Here is a 16235-nt window from a genome sequence, read left to right as displayed (position 1 = left end):
AGCAGGTCTGGTCAGTGGTGAGCACGTGATAATTACTGCTGATAGCAATGGACCATTTTTTCCTCTGTCAATCACTGTTTGAATATTTCTTGAGGGTCTACTTTGTTCTAAGCACTTTTCCACACACTGAAAACACAGAAACAAATAAAACCCAAACGAAATCCTGCTCTTATGAAACTTCCATCCTCACGTGGAAGCAAACAACTTTTCAAACAAATGAAATAAATAGTACATTAAGTGGTGATAAATACTGTGGAGAATAGTAAGGCAGGAAAAGGGGGGGTAGCAGGCTGGAGGAGAGTAGGATTTTAAATACAATGATCAGAAAGACCCCTTAAAGAAGGTGCCACTTGAATAAGCATCAGAAAGAGGTCAAGTAGCCAGGCAGTGAGCTGTGTGAAAAAGCGTTCTAGGCAGAGGGAACAGCAAATGCTAAGACCCTGAGCAGCCAGAGTGGCTGGGTTGGGGTGTGGGAATAAGCAGAAAAGAGGAGACGAGGTCAAAGGCTAATGGGTTCAGGGAAGGGCCAGTTTGTGTAGAGCTTTGTTTAGAGGCCGCTGTAGTGACTTGAAACTCTACTCTCAAGTCAAACGGGAATCCCTGGGTATGGGAAGTAGGAGTGACCTATTCTGATCTCCTTTTAACAAGCTCCCACTGGCTGCTGTGTTGCAAGCAGACTGCTGTGGCCCAGGGTAGTGGGAGCCTTTTGTAACCCTTCAGGGGATGGGCAATGATTGCTCATCACGAAGGCAGTAGCAATGGAAATTGTGAGAAGTGGGTGGCAAGTTTTGGGGTGTGATTTAAAGAGGGATCTGTCAGGATTTGCTGACCCATTAAAAGTAGGGTTCAGAGAAAGAGGGGAATCAAGGTTAACAGAGCAACTGGAAGGATAAAGTTGCCATTTCCTGTGACAAGGAAAACCGTGGGTAACAGGTTGTGGGAGCAAGATCAGGTATTCAGTTGGATATAAGTTTGAGGTGCCTGCTAGACATAAAAATGGAGACAACTGTCCTTCAGGCATATGTTGAGAATATCAGTATGTGAGACAGAAGGAGATCAATTAGAGAGAAGTAAGTAGAGAAGAAAAAAGGTCTAACCAATCTGCAGAATGGGAGAAAATATTTGCAAATGATGTGACTGGCAAGGGCTTAATTTCCAGAATATACAAACAGCTCATACAACTCAATAACAAAAAACAAACAACCCAATCCAAAAATGGGCAGAAGATCTAAACATGTAATTCTCCAATGAAGACATACAAATGGCTAATGGGCACATGAAAAAATGCTCAGTATCACTATCAGAGAAATACAAATCAAAACTACAATGTGGTATCACCTCACACCAGTCAGAATGGCCATCATTAAAAAGTCCATAAACAATAAATGCTGGTGAGGGTGTGGAGAAAAGGGAACTCTTTTACATTGTCGGTGGAAAATGAGTTTGGTGCAGCCATTATGGAAAACAGTATGGAGATTCCTTAAAAAACTAAAAATAAACTTACTGTATGAACCAGCAATCTTACTCCTAGGCATGTATCTGGAGGGAACTCTAATTCAAAAAGAAACATGCACCACAATATTCATAGCAGCTCTATTTACAATAGACAAGACATGGAAACAACTGAAATATCCATCAACAGATGATCAGATAAAGAAGTTGTGGTATATATACACAATAGAATACTACTCAGCCATAAAAAAGAATAAAATAATGCCATTTGCAGCAACATGGATGGACCTAGAGATCATCATTCTAAGTGAAGTAAGCCAGAAAGAGAAAGGAAAATGCCATATGATATCATTTATCTAAAAAAAAAAGGACACAAATGAACTTATTTATAAAACAGAAACACATTCACAGACATGGAAAACAAACTTTACCAGGGGGATAGGGAGTGGGTGGGATAAATTGGGAGTTCAAGATTTGCAGATACTAACTACTATATATAAAATAGATGAACAACAATTTTCTACTGTATAGCACAGGGAATTATATTCAAAATCTTGTAGTCAACTATAATGAAAAAGAATATGAAAACAAATATATGTATGCACATGTATGACTGAAACATTATACTGTACTCTAGAAGCTGACACAACATTTTAAACTGACTATACTTCAATTTAAAAAAAAAAGGTCTAACGACTATCCCTGGGTCACACCACTACGTAGAGATCCAGGAGATGAGAAAACACCAGAATACAAAACTGAGCATGAGAACTCAGTGAGGTGAGGGAGGGAACTAGGAGTGAGAAGCCCAAGTGAAGGAGGAGGGGATGGCCAACTGAATCAGTACTGTGGGTAGCCAAGGGAGACAAGCTGGGTTTGGAAATGTGGGAGTTATTAACGGCCTCAACAACAGCAGTTTTGGTGGAGCCATAGGGGGATGAAAGCTTGGTGGTATAACTGAGCAGGACCCTATGGTGCCTTCCCAGAACAGATTCCATCCCCAACCCCTGGCCCATGTCCTCCACCTACCTCTCATCAGTAGAAAAGCTTTAGTCTCCTAGGCTTCCCTGAGTTCCAAAGAGTACATTTAATCAGAGAAGTGAGAAAATGCAAAAAGAAAGGAGAACAGTCAAGCAAGAGAAAATAACGATAGTTTAGCCATTAAACAAAGTCAAGGACATTTAGTTCATCCTCAAGGACTGTAGATAATATTCTGAGCCACATCCTTTGAGCCATTTTGCAGATACTGAAGCCCCCACGAGGTAGAAGTTAACTATATGCTGCTCATAAGCATGTAGACCCCAGACTGGTCAGAACCAGAAGGTTGATGATACTGACTCCTGATTACCTCACCATCAACCAATCAGAAGAATGTGCAGAGCTGATCACACACCCCACAACCCTCCTCCCTCACCATGCCTTTAAAACACCTTTCCCGGTAAGCCTTGGAGGGGTTCAGGCCTTTTGAGCACTAGCAACCTGGACTCCTTGCCTGATGCCCTGCAATAAAGGCTGCACTTTCCTTCACCACAACCTGGTGTCAGTAGCTTGGCTGTACTGTGCACAGGCAAGCACACCAGTTTGGTTCGATAATGGTGGGAGTGGTTTTAAGATAGTGTGTGAGAAGAGGAAGTGGAAACAGAATAGACAATTCTCTCTGCAGGTTTTGTTCTAAAGGGAAAGAGATAAATGGAGTGGTAGCCAGAGACAGACGGGAGAGTCTAGAGAGGGCTTTTGACTTTGATTTTTTTCATGGTAAGATAAATTGCAGTTTGTCTGTAAGCTGGTAGGCATGATCCATCAGAGAAGGGGAAATGATGGCCCAGGGAAGAGAAAGGAGCATTGCTGGTGGGGTGTCCTTGTGTAAAAGAGAGGGCGGGGCCCGAGGCACGAGTGCATGGATGCACAGCCAGACCTCCTCCGTGGTACCAGGACGCAAGCCAAGGCAGAGGACTTGGGCACAGACGCTCGTTACTGACCTGTGGTGGTGGTGGGAGTTTGTGGACATTTTCTTCTCTTTGCTTTTGGATTCTCAGTGAGATACAAAACAAGTCACTCGCTGAGAATGAGGTTGGGGCAGGAATTGTGGGAAGGTTAAAGAAAGAGAAGTACTTTGAGGAGAGGGGAAGAATGAATGGATTAAAGGAATGCACTCTTGCTGTAAGTGCTTTTTAGTAATTCATTCATTAATCCTTACAATAGCCCTCTGTACTAGGAACTGGTCTCCTCCACTAAAAATAAGGAAACAGGATGATGAAACAGAGAGCCCCAGTAAAGCAAGTCCTCATGAGAGGCAGGCTCCACCAGCCAGGGGTGAAAGCGAGGAGTACGTCATTAACAGACCTGCCTCAGACCATGAAGCACTTCAGGGGCTGGTTCTTGAGTATCCGTACGATTTGCCTTATTTTTTTTTAACCTCAGTGACGAAGGTCCATTCCATATAATAAGAAAAGTCTAATTAGCACAGTGCTAGAAAATATGAAAACTGACCCAGCCCTTTCTCTCTGCCGGTCAGAGAGTATGACGGGAGGTGGGGGTTCTTTTTACATCCAACAGGTCATTTCTAAGCCCTCCTGCCTCTTGGTTTGAATTCAGTTAGACTTCTCACGCACTGGCATAGTTCTGGTTCTAGCTCAAGAACTGTTTTATTACTTAGAGTCCCTGCACTAAAGCATTGCCTGAGAATGACAAATACGGTCTTTCAAAGACTAGACCTTTCCTAAGGAATACAAGAGGCTATTTTAATCAAGTTAAAGAGAGCGAGCTGGACTATTTAACATTTCAGTCCGTTAAGTTGATCTTATTTGCATAAACCACCTCTGACTGTAATTTGTGAAGAGTTTTCTGTGTATAACTCAACTTGCCAATTAACAGGAGTCTTTTCTTTACTGCCACTATTCATTCCTTTTCCTTGATCCCAGAGTTACAATTTTACCTTGATGTGTCAATACAAATGGTGACAACTACTGATCGTGTTGACATTCAGTCTCGTTCCAAATACTTTAATCAAAAATATGTGTAACCCCATGAATGACTGAAAAATTGTGCTGAACACTGGAATTTGACACAACACTGTAAAATGATTATGAATCAATAAAAAATGTAAAAAAAATATGTGTAACCATGAGTATCTGCCAACTGTTAATTAAAATAATTTTTTGCTACCATCTTCCCCATTTTAAGTAGCAGTTACGACTTTGGCATATGTCTTTATCAGAAAAGGAAACATCTACTTTTCTGTTTTTGGAGTAGTACATGAGGAAAAGACAGTGCTTTATGGCTTAAAGCAGCCTAGCTAAAATCTGACACGAGAACCCTCATTCAGATTCTAGTTTTGAGATGTCGACCCAAATCAATCTGACTTTGGTTTGGAAAAGGTTTTTTTTCTGGCTCACTTGGTCTTCATAAATGCTGTGGCCATTCACTCTGTAAATGCAAACTTGACCTGATGCGATTTTGGAGAAAAGGCTCTTTTGCAATGAACTGCAACCCCACACCTTTTCTCTCCGCTACCACCCATTTTCTGGATTCCAAGCTAACCTGGAAGTGAGAAAATAATATCTCAGAGTTCTCATTGACCCCACTTAGATCCATCTGCCCTGTAAGAACACATTTCCACGAAAATTATCGAGACCCCTTTAGTGGAAAAGGAAAAGGGTAGCATTCATATCAGTTGTCAGCACAAGGATGTAAAGACACACACAAAAGTAGTTTCATTTAACGGAAGTCATTGTTGTGCCAATAGTTTTACTGTATGACATTCACCATCAACAGCGAGATGGATTATGTACCCATCGTTAAAACGCTCACCACATCACATTTGGGGTTCATCTGAAAGGAACTGTGGCACTGTTTCGACCAATTTATACGACTCATAGTATTGAATAGCTGCCACATGTCAGTCACTGTACTAGTAACTGGGAATACGAAATCAGGGAGGACGCGGGGTTGGAGGGCACGTAGCACACTCAGACAGATGCGCCTGTGAAGGGAAAGTCCTGTAATGAAAAATGCTTATCTGGTGGATTCATTCTGAGTACCACAATATGGATTATCTTTGCAATCTTTGGATAGGTTGAATTGATTGAGAGATCTCTCTGAGATTATACTTGAGAAATTATTTCTAATTTTTGTAAAGTTAATCAAAGGTATGAGAATGCCTGAACTCACACTGAGGAACAAGAACAATAGTTTACCACTCAGTTAACTGTTTAAATGATAGATCAATAGAGAAATAGAAGTAGAATAAATAAAAATGCAATATCGTGGTGCTTGCAGATTAACTTCCAATCTATCCTTACCGCAAATTAGTGATTTATTTTCTTTGGCTCTTCACTGTCTTCTTCTTGTTCAGGTTCTATTGAGAGCTATTCCCGCTCCGCGCTGGTCTGGCCTTGAATGGCTGCTCCCTTGTATCAAGGCACTTGTTGCCCGTTTCAGAGCTCTGTTTTCTGATTTGCAAATGTACAGGTTCAGATGTTATATAATAGGTTCTCATCAATTTTATTTCTTAGGAGATTTGCTTTGTTAAGTAAGCTTGGCAAAATGCTTGCCAATATACACTCATTAACTGGGAATCGTTTCTCGATTTGCATACTGCTGATGCTTTTGATCCATCTCTATTCTGAATGTTCCTGAAGCCTCTCAGGAAAAATAGCATATGGGTTGCATTTGAATTGGAAAAGAATTCTCCATCGCACAGAAATTACAGGTGCCACAATTCTTATCTCATCTCTTAATCTTTAGACAGCCGTCTGTTTAGACACCAGCAAAGTCTTAGGAGCATGTATTCTAATAGGGGTTGTACTTTCAAACTGGAGGTCTACACAAAATTCTGTGAGATTAGTGAAGATGGGATAATTAATTGCCCTGGGTGTTGGAGGTTCCCTGGAAGACTTCACAGAGGAGCTAAACCTTGAGAAAAGACTAGACATTGACCAGGGAACCAAGTGCAGAAGGATTTCCAGCTAAAGAGGAAAGACATAGAGGGGGTAAACGTTCATTATACTTAATTCAGTCACTACTTTTAAGTAATTATGATCTAGTGTACTCTGGTTATACTACCAAAGACAAGGGCCAACCCTGGGAAATGGGGAGAAGACTTGCTCTTCAACTTCAACTTTACATATCTAGTTCATCCCACAAAGACCAGCTCTCCTGAAAAGCTGTTAAACTCCTCTTCACATCCAAAGTATCTGTCCCGCACCCTCATTCACTCAGGATGTTTGCTTTAGCTTTCCAAGGCAACAATTCTTTATTTCAAAAGGCCCAAGATAAAACCTCAATAATGGATCAGAACTGAGACAGCACTCTTTCCAGGAATAATGATATTTGAACAGGTTGATTCTAAATGCAAAAAGGTTTACTGAAAATTGGTGAATCTTTATTTGTGGAATTTTTGTTATTTTGGTAGATTGGTGGGGATCTGTTTTAGTACAGTAACTTTAATGTCTACTCTCATAACATGGAGAGACCTGGGTGAAATATCATCCCTCCCTTGAATAATCAGATGTTAACATTGTCTCTTAGCCACGGTAATCTTTGTTTCATTTGCCCTTTTAATCAAAATTATATTTATCCTGAGGGGAGAAGATACAGCTCAGTGTAAGAGCACATGCATGCATGAGGTCCTGGGTTCAGTCCTCAGTACCTCCATTAAAAAAGTTTTTTTTAAATAAATAAATGAGCCTAATTACTCACACCCCTAAACAGTATTTTTCACATTGCATGAGGAACTGATTTCACTGGAATCTGGAATATCTTCCTCAGCCTTTAATGTGTTTTAAAACTAGGAAGAGAGATGGCAATTTTTTTAAGTGCCAAGAAATTTTTACTCATTTAGCTGAACAAGATTGCATTATAGAGTGTTTTTCTTTTGAAACGAGGCTTAAAAATGGTAATTTACCTAACTTCTTTCATTTTTGTGCAAAGCCTTCTATCACTATTCTGGCTTCACTGCTAGTAAGAGAAAACACAATGGGAATACATCAACTAAAGCCTCTAATAAGATTCTGTAGCTATTGGTCCTAAACTCTAGGGAAACCGTAAGTCCCTAATTACAGTTTATCAATTGCAATTAAGTCTTTCAACTACTCCCTAGATGTCCTTAAGAAAAGGCAAAAGAGTTGCTAATAAATTCTAGAAAAGATTGAAAGCTCTTCCTGTCGCTGTCAAGGGGCCGCTAGGACATGTGAGAGAAAACCCTACCCTGCAGTTGGGACGTCTTTACCAGAGAGTAGCTACAGTTTTTCTGACACAGTCTCAGGACGCAGGTGTTCTGTGCAGTGGCTCTTGTGGAGGTGGGTTGGTTGCAGGCATGATGGCTCTGACTGTCTCTGTAGACTATGAATCCATACTGTGGAGGATCCTGCTAAACATTCACATTTTCAAGTATCCCAGTTTCAAAAACCTAGAGTTAAGCACCCAGGACGAGGCAGGTTGTGGATGGAAGAGACTTACTACAAACCAGAGAAGCAGGACAAAGATGAGATGTGGCAGTTAGCGTGAAGGGCAAGGATGGCATACAGGGGGCTGAAGGAATAATCCAGCAAAGCTGCCTGGAGCCACGCCATGAGCCTGGGATGACACTCAGCCTTTCTGGTGTGACAGCTGTGCCTTGCTTACGAATAGATGGAAAGAGCCCTCTGTTTAATTTCCTCTGATCAGGTCCCTTTAGTTGTAGTATCCTTGAACTGGAACCCTGTTCTTGGTTTTATATCTGAAAAGACTCAGCACCTCACTCCTGGTGTCTTGCCTCCTTCTCACATGCCACTGAAGGATAGGGAGCTTTCTGGTCATCTACAGCTGTGTAACAACAAACCACACACAAAACTTAGATGCTCAAGGTAGTTACAATGTTTCCTTTTTTCCATACAAACCTACAACTTGGGCAGGACCTAGTGGGAACAGCTACACTCCTCTTCAGAGGGTTAGCTGGGGACATTTGACTGGGGGCTAGAGGAACTACCTTCAAGATTTCGTGCTCACGTGGCTGGAAAGTTTGCACTGGTTATTGCCAAAGAGCTCAACCAGGCCCATAAGCCTAATACTTTGATCCTTTCTGTGGGCTGCTCAGGCTCCCTCAAAGCGTGGTGGCTGAATTCCAAGGGAACCTGGCAAAAGCTGCATGGCCTCGTCTAACAGCCTCCCTGGAAGCCACGCACTGTCACTTCCACAGCTTTCTCTTTATGGAAACAGTCACAAGGTAGGCCAAATGCAAGGAGGAAGGGACTTGGACTTCTCACTTGATAAGGGAGTGGCCAAGTCCTAGAAAGACCTATTATTATGGCCATCTTTGGAAAGTGTAACAAAGTGGTCCCTTCCACTGACAGGGGTCCTGTTCACGAGGCACCTGATGCTCTGTGTTCTCTCTACTCAAGTCCCACCAGTAGAGCTACCTACAAAGCTCCTTTGTAGAAGCTTCTGAATGTATTGTAGCCCTCACCAACCTTTGTTTCATGTGTCAACTGCATAATGAAAATGTAATGTCTGGATTACTCTTTTAAAATAAATTCTAAACTAGCTTGTAGACTGGTTTTCTCATCTGTTAAATTAAGCAGTGTGGAATAATTTCACAGGTTCCTTGAGCACTAAGATTCTTTCTCTCTCTGTATCAGTATGAAGAAGATTATGTACTATGAAGAACATTGTATACAACAACTGGCTTATATTCCTCAAAATATCAGGGTCATGAAAGACAAAAGAAGGCAGAACTGTTCCATATAAAAGGTGACCAAAGAGACATGACAACTAAATGCAATCCTGGAATCTTGGATGTAGGAAGAATGCTATAGAGAACACTATTTGGCAAAATTAACGTACTATACAAACAATAGCCATTATGCAAATACACATAGAATTTAAATGAGTTTGATTTGAATATATGTGAATTCCAATACTTAAGAGTGGCATGATTGACATTACAGCAATCATAGAAATCAACACTTCTTTATATTCCAAACACCCCCCTATCAGCAGCAAGGCATGATCAGGTGAGGCAAACAAATGGAAAATGTTTAACCAAATAGTCCCCCTTTTAGGACCTTTTAGTGATTCCAGCAGCAGCTCAGCTCCAGGTCTCCCTGACTTCATCTGACCTCCTTCCTAACCATGAGAGCCTCCTGCTCCCGCTGGCAATAGAGAAATGGAGCGAACACTCAGCTTCTGCTGCGGCTCTGATTGCTTGTGTCTTCACCTGCACCATCCTTGCTGACTCCCTTTGCATTCAAGACTTTGCCCACGTCTTATCTGTTCCACTGGCATCTGCCTACCCAGTTCTAAAGTTGGACAGGTCTCTCCTCTTAATCGAAAGTCCCCTCCGTCAGTCTACAGAGTCTGGGTCTGTTGGATTCCACGCTATGGGGTAATTCTGATGAGTCCTGGATCCTCGCTGACCTGTTTCTGTAAGTATCGGCATCAAGTTCCCATAAGAATTCTGTCTCTCATCCCTAACTGCTGCCAAATAGCAATTCCAATCTTTAACTTATGGCTCTCATCAATATTAAATACATTTTAAATATTAAAAGGTAGTCCTCATTTCACAACTGAAGTGACCCTTGGCTTTGCCTTTCTGTCCTCCACAGCTTCCTTGCTCACCTCCTGGCCCTCAGGCTGATTCACCCATCATGCCATGCCACCTCTGCCTACCTGGTCCTCTTTTCTCTCCCTCCCTTTTCTCCTGCTCTTATAAATTATGAAGCTCAATTTGGCTTCTTTCCTTCACTTCCCCCTTCCTCCTGTCATATGGGCCTTTTTTCTCACCCATTTCTGATTCTGCTCTAGCATCTGCAAGCACAGGAACTGTTCTGGGATGGATAAACAGAGAGTGAGGATGAGCAAGAAGATAAACCAGCAAACACAAGGTTCTCTTTTCTAAATGCGAGGAGGGAAAGGGACTGGAAACATTTATATGTTAATATATATATATTTTAAACTCCCATCATAATAGGTAATTGTGAAACACCACACAAAAGACATGAATGAATGTTCCCACAGTAAAGAAGGTGCAAAAAAAGATCAAATTTCTTCTTTTTTCTTTATCAAGTCAACTCTGCTCTGAGCCCACCTTTTCAAGATCAGTGAGATATTCAATATCAGTATGTTTCTGTCACTTCCTTCCCTTGCCACTTACCCTTCTTTGTGTCATACCAAGTGATTGTCTCCAAATTGTTTTCCACAGTTATTGGGCCAATTTACATCCCGCTAGCAGTATGTAAGATTCTTGTTGCTGCACATAAATTATTAGGCCATATGTAACAGTGTCTAACTGAAATTTTCATTGTTTCAGTGAATCCAGCTAATATAAAAGGCAAGATACCAGCAAAGTTTTCAATGACCCACTCTACTATAGGTGGCCTTACAGAGGAGAAATCAGATTTTTGAGTTTTCCAATGGAGGAATCCAGTGTTGTCATTATTTTGATCTACAATGATCCCACTGTCCTAAAATTAATCTGAGGATTCTCAGATTATAGATATCTTCCAGGTGTTAAGACTATCATAAGCAAAGTTTATCATGTTGGGCTAGAAAGGAGATAGATATAGATAGATATAGATATATAGATATAGATATAGATATAGGTATATAGGTGATGAAGCTGAAAGAGGTGATTAGACAGGCTCACTGACCCTGGCTGGTTATCAACAAGGGAAAGAAAACACTAGGCTGTTGAAAAACAGGACATTGTCTCTTACCCCGCAGCTGGCTACTTGGTTCCAAGGACATAGCCATACAACAAGATGTTTTATGTCCCACAACTGCTACATTGATTCCAAGGACATATCCCAGTATCCCTTTCTTTGTTCTCTTTCTCCCATGGAAGTTTCTGTTTTAGGGCTGAGCTCCACAGGAGGAAAAAGCCAGTAATAGAAGGTGATTGACACCAATGGTGTGAAGATAACAATGGCGGAGCCTCCAATAAAAGACCCCGCAGCCCAGTCGGGGGCTGGAGCTGACTGGACTGGCTACCTTGCTGACAGCTCCCCACTTGAGTGTTGTTTTTTTTTAATTTTTTTTCTTCTCTCTCTGAGCAATAAACCAGCTTTCTTTTACACTTTATCCCTCTGCCTCTGTTGAGAATTCTTTCTCAGTTGGCAGCCAAGAAGTCATATGTCTGGGGATGCCTTGCACACGTTTGGTAGGCTTTCCAATTTTGTGGGGGGGATCGCTCTATTCCCTAATAAAATCATTCATTATATTTTCATCCTGGTGTCATGAACTTTGATTACAAATTGTGCAATTCCACTGTTAGCTTGTGAGCAACTCTATTAGTGATATATAAAATTTTTATTTTATTCTGAGTTTTTTACCAAAATTTTTAATTTAGTTTTGATTGACAACTTAGTCTTAACATTATGAAAAGTTTTACAAAATGCGAAATAAGTAGTTCTCTTCTGAATCTCAAAAGGTTTCATTTTTCACATACTTGCATGTAAAGTAAGGAATGCAAGATCTTTAAAATGTATTAACTCTACATTTCTGATCTTCCAAGTATATAATCCAATGACAGAAAACTAATTCTCTTTAATCAGAAAACAAAGTTAATTCCTGACATTGCAACAATCTGTCTTGCCATGTTGTGATATTTGTAGAAAACTAAAACAGCATGACAATGCAAATCCTTCTGACTTGTGGGATTTCTGAGAAAAAAGTCAAAACCACGTTCTGCAGCCATGCAAATTAGCACAGACCACTTCCATAGCCTCAGGTTCTCGGACAGAACAGGAGCACTTCTCACTAAAACTAGGCTGTGGAGAATAAGAAGTTCCAACTCAAAATAGTAAAGAGAAGCCATCAATTCTTTGTTTCCCTAAGCTGCTGACACTCAGCGCTCCCTGGTGCATCACCACAAGTGTACTGCTACTATAGGGAGGGCTGTGGAAAGTCCAAATCGCTGATTGTTTGTAGACTTATTTTAAAAAACTGAGGTATTGAAAAAGTCTTCTTTGTCCTGATCCATAGATCATTCTTCCTATTTGCTACAATCACATGAATGGAACTACATCAAGAAAGCATGTATTCAGGTGTGTATTCACAGTGCGTGGTTCACATTCCTGGATTATACACTGTGCCAGAAAAAAGAATATATGGGCTATAGATAATATTCTGAACCAGGTCCTTTGTGCTGTTTTGCACAGTGAAGGAAACTATCAACAAAACAAAAAGGCCACCTATTGAATGGGAAAAGATGTTTGCAAGTGATATATCCAACAAAGGGCTAATATTCCAAGTATACAAAGAACTCATATACTCATACAATTCAGTGTCAAAAAACCAAAACCAAAACCAAACAACCTGATTAGAAAATGGGTAGACAAAGTCAATAGATATCTTTCCAAAGAAGACATACAAATGGCCAACAGGCACATTGAAAAGATTTTCAACATCATTAATTATCAGGGAAATGCAAATCAAAACCACAATGAAGTATCACCTCAAACCTGTCAGAATGGCAGTTCTCAAGAAGAAAACAAGCAACAAGTGTTGGCGAGGATGTGGAGAAAAGGGAACCCTTGTGCACTGTTGGTGGGAATGTAAATTGGTGTTGCCACTATGGACAACAGTATGGGGAATTCCTTAAAAAATTAAAAATAGAACTACCATACAATTCAGGAATTCCATTTGTGGATATTTTTCTGAAGAGCACAAAAATACTAATTTGAAAAAGACATATGTACCCTCATATTTTATTGCACCATTATTTACAACACCCGAAGTATAGAAGCAACCTAGGGGCCCATTAATCGATGAATGGATAAAGATATGTTATATATACAATGGATTATTTATTCAGCCCCAAAAAAGAATGAAATCTTGCCACTTAAGACAACATAGATGGACCTGGAGAGTATTATGCTAAGTGAACTAAGTCAGACAGAGAAACTATGATTTCACTGATACGTAGAATCTAAGGAACAAAACAAATAAACAAACATAACCAAACAGAAACAGATTCAAAGATAGAACGAACAGGCGGTTGCCAGGGGTAGGGTGGTAGGGAGATGAGAGAAATAGGTGAGGAAGATTAAGAGGCACAAACTTCCAGTAGCAAAATAAATGAATTTACTTATTAATGAGATATGAAATGCATAGTTTGGGAAATATAGTCATAATTACGTATTATCTCTGTATTGGGACAGATGGTAACTAGACTTGTCTTGGTGACCATTTTGAAATGTATTGAAATATTGAATCACTGTTTTGCACAACAGGAACGAACAGAGTGCTGTAAGTCAATTGCACTTCAAAAACAAACAGAAAAAGAGATTAGATTTGTGGTTACTAGAGGTGAGGCTTGGAGAAAGGGGGAATTGGAGAAGGGTAGTCCAGTTATCAGTTAAATAAATACTAGGGATATAATGTACAACATGATCAATACAGTTAACATTGCTGTATGTTGTATATGAAAGTCGCTGAGACTAAATTCTAAATGTTCTCATCACACGGAAATTTTTTTTTTTATTTAAAAAATTTGGATCTATGGGCAATGATGGATTTTCATTAAATGTATTGTGGTGGTCATTTCATGATGCATGTATGTCAAATCATTACGCTGTATAGCTTAAACTTGTACAGTGCTGTATGTCAGTTATAATTCATTAAAACTGGAAGGGATAAAATAACTTAAAAATAAAAATAACATAATAACAACAATACCAAGTGCTAGAAAGGATGCAGAGAAACTCATACATTGCTGGCGAGAAGGAACTTTAAGGAAAAGAATTTTAAGAGTTCCTGGCATGCTAGCTCCTTGCCAGCATAATTGAAACTCTTTCCTGACCAATGAAAATATTTGTTTTAAGCCAACTGATGCAAATCGATGGATACATTTCTCCCTCTCCAGGGTGCAAACTTTCAATTGTTAACTAGTAAAACCCACCCAACTCATGTTTCTAACAATAATCACCCCTCCACTTTTCTCCCCCAGCCAATTTACTCAGTGAAACAAAAGCCATTAGTTTACTGGTCTAGGTTCCATTCTCTGGCAAGTAAATCCACTTAGGGCTCATTTTGTTGACCACTTTTGTGGTCATCACGTATCCTTTTTCACTACGAAATATTTGAAGCATCTGACAGCCCTCACACCCTAGATAAAAGCAAAGGGGACTGACTTACTGTTCCAGGTGCTAGACTAGGTACAGGGTTGGGGGAGGATGGTTTACAGGTGACAGAAAGAGCAACTAAGGGAGAGTCCAAGAACAGTGTCCAGGGGAAAAGCCAGGATACCCAAGGTCACCTTGGCAGCAAGAAAGTGAAGTCAAGAGGGCTGAAGAGTGAAGTAGCAACTAAAGAAAGATGTGGCAAAGGAAGGAATGGGGAGCCACCAGACCAGAGCACAGGCTTAGGAGGCTGGTGAAGATGGAGCCTGGAGGAACTGCCTGGGATGATGGATGGAGAGAAAATTGTCAACAGTGCCAGAGTTGAGATGCTTGTAATAATGACTAAATAATCATAGTTAACATTTATTGAGCATTTAGAATTTGTTTCAGGCCTTGTGATAGGTCCTTTTTTTAAACCTCACAATAATTTTGTGAAGTAGGTACATACTATATATATTTTCAAATTAGGAAACTGAAGCCCAAGAGGTTGAATGACTTGTCCAAGACCTCACATCTGGAAAGTGGTGGAGCAGGTGTTCACATCACTTTGTTCTGATTCCAAAGCTAATGTTCAAACCCACTACCCATCTCAAATCTGTATCTATTTGGTATTATTTATATCTATAACTATGCCCATCTCTATGTTTACTTATAGCTGCATCATCTGGAACTACTTTATCTTTATTTAACACAGAATAGTGGAAAATAAGTTACAAATCAGTACCATGTGAAATGAGTAGAAGAATAAGGCCAAAGGAAAGATGCACCGACCACAATGTCCAGGATGGTCACAAAAATTGAGAGCTTCTAATGTGGCGTTTTTGCTTCTTGGTATCAAAATAAAAAGGGAAACATGGTCACTTTCAAAGTGTCTACTTGGGGCAGTAAGGTAAGAAGGGTTCATTTTTGGAAGGTTTTATGGAGGGGGTGAATTTCTGCAGTATCTTTAAGGAAAGGAGGGGTACAGTTTGGTGGAAAGAATATGTTCTTCATCACTGATTCTCAATCAGAGGTGACTACTGCTCTGGGGCATTTGTTAATAGAGGTTTTCAAATTGCGTCCCCAGGGATTGTGGATCAGCCTCCTGGGGGCCGTGGCCCTTTGCTGAGAATCCTGCTATGGGGCACTGTGTTGCTAATGAGAATGTACTAATGACAGTATGTACAAGGGAGTGTCTCTCAGGTGGGTTGGAAGGAAAGGGAGGAGAACACTGGTTCTAGATAGAGGGAGTGGAATGAGTCATTCATTCATTCATTCTACAAACATCAAGCATACACCATGTGCAAAGGTAATATAAGATAGAAAAATGAGACATATATCTTGTTGGAGAATGGATGAGAATTAAGTATTTATGAATGCCACGTACTGTGTTAGGAGCTTTACATATAATAGTTCATTTAATCTCTACCATGACTGTGTTAAGTAGGAGTAAGGCCCATTTCACAGGTCAGGAGACTTGAGCTCAGAGTGATCAAGTAGCTTGCCCAAAGTAACACTACTACAAAGATAGAATGAAACTCAGGTGCTTTCTGGAGCTAACTCCCTCTACTTCCACTCTCTATCTGCAGAAGCATCCCCTTCTTGAACAACTCCAGGGGGCACCATTCCCATTGAACTCTGCAAATGGTGTCCCTGGAGCACAACTGGGGAAGGGAATCAAAATGGCTTTGATTAAAAGACATTCTT

Source organism: Vicugna pacos, chromosome 6 (genome assembly GCF_048564905.1).
Source record: "Vicugna pacos chromosome 6, VicPac4, whole genome shotgun sequence".
Lineage (NCBI taxonomy): Eukaryota > Metazoa > Chordata > Mammalia > Artiodactyla > Camelidae > Vicugna > Vicugna pacos.
Note: the sequence above shows the minus strand (reverse complement) of the source record.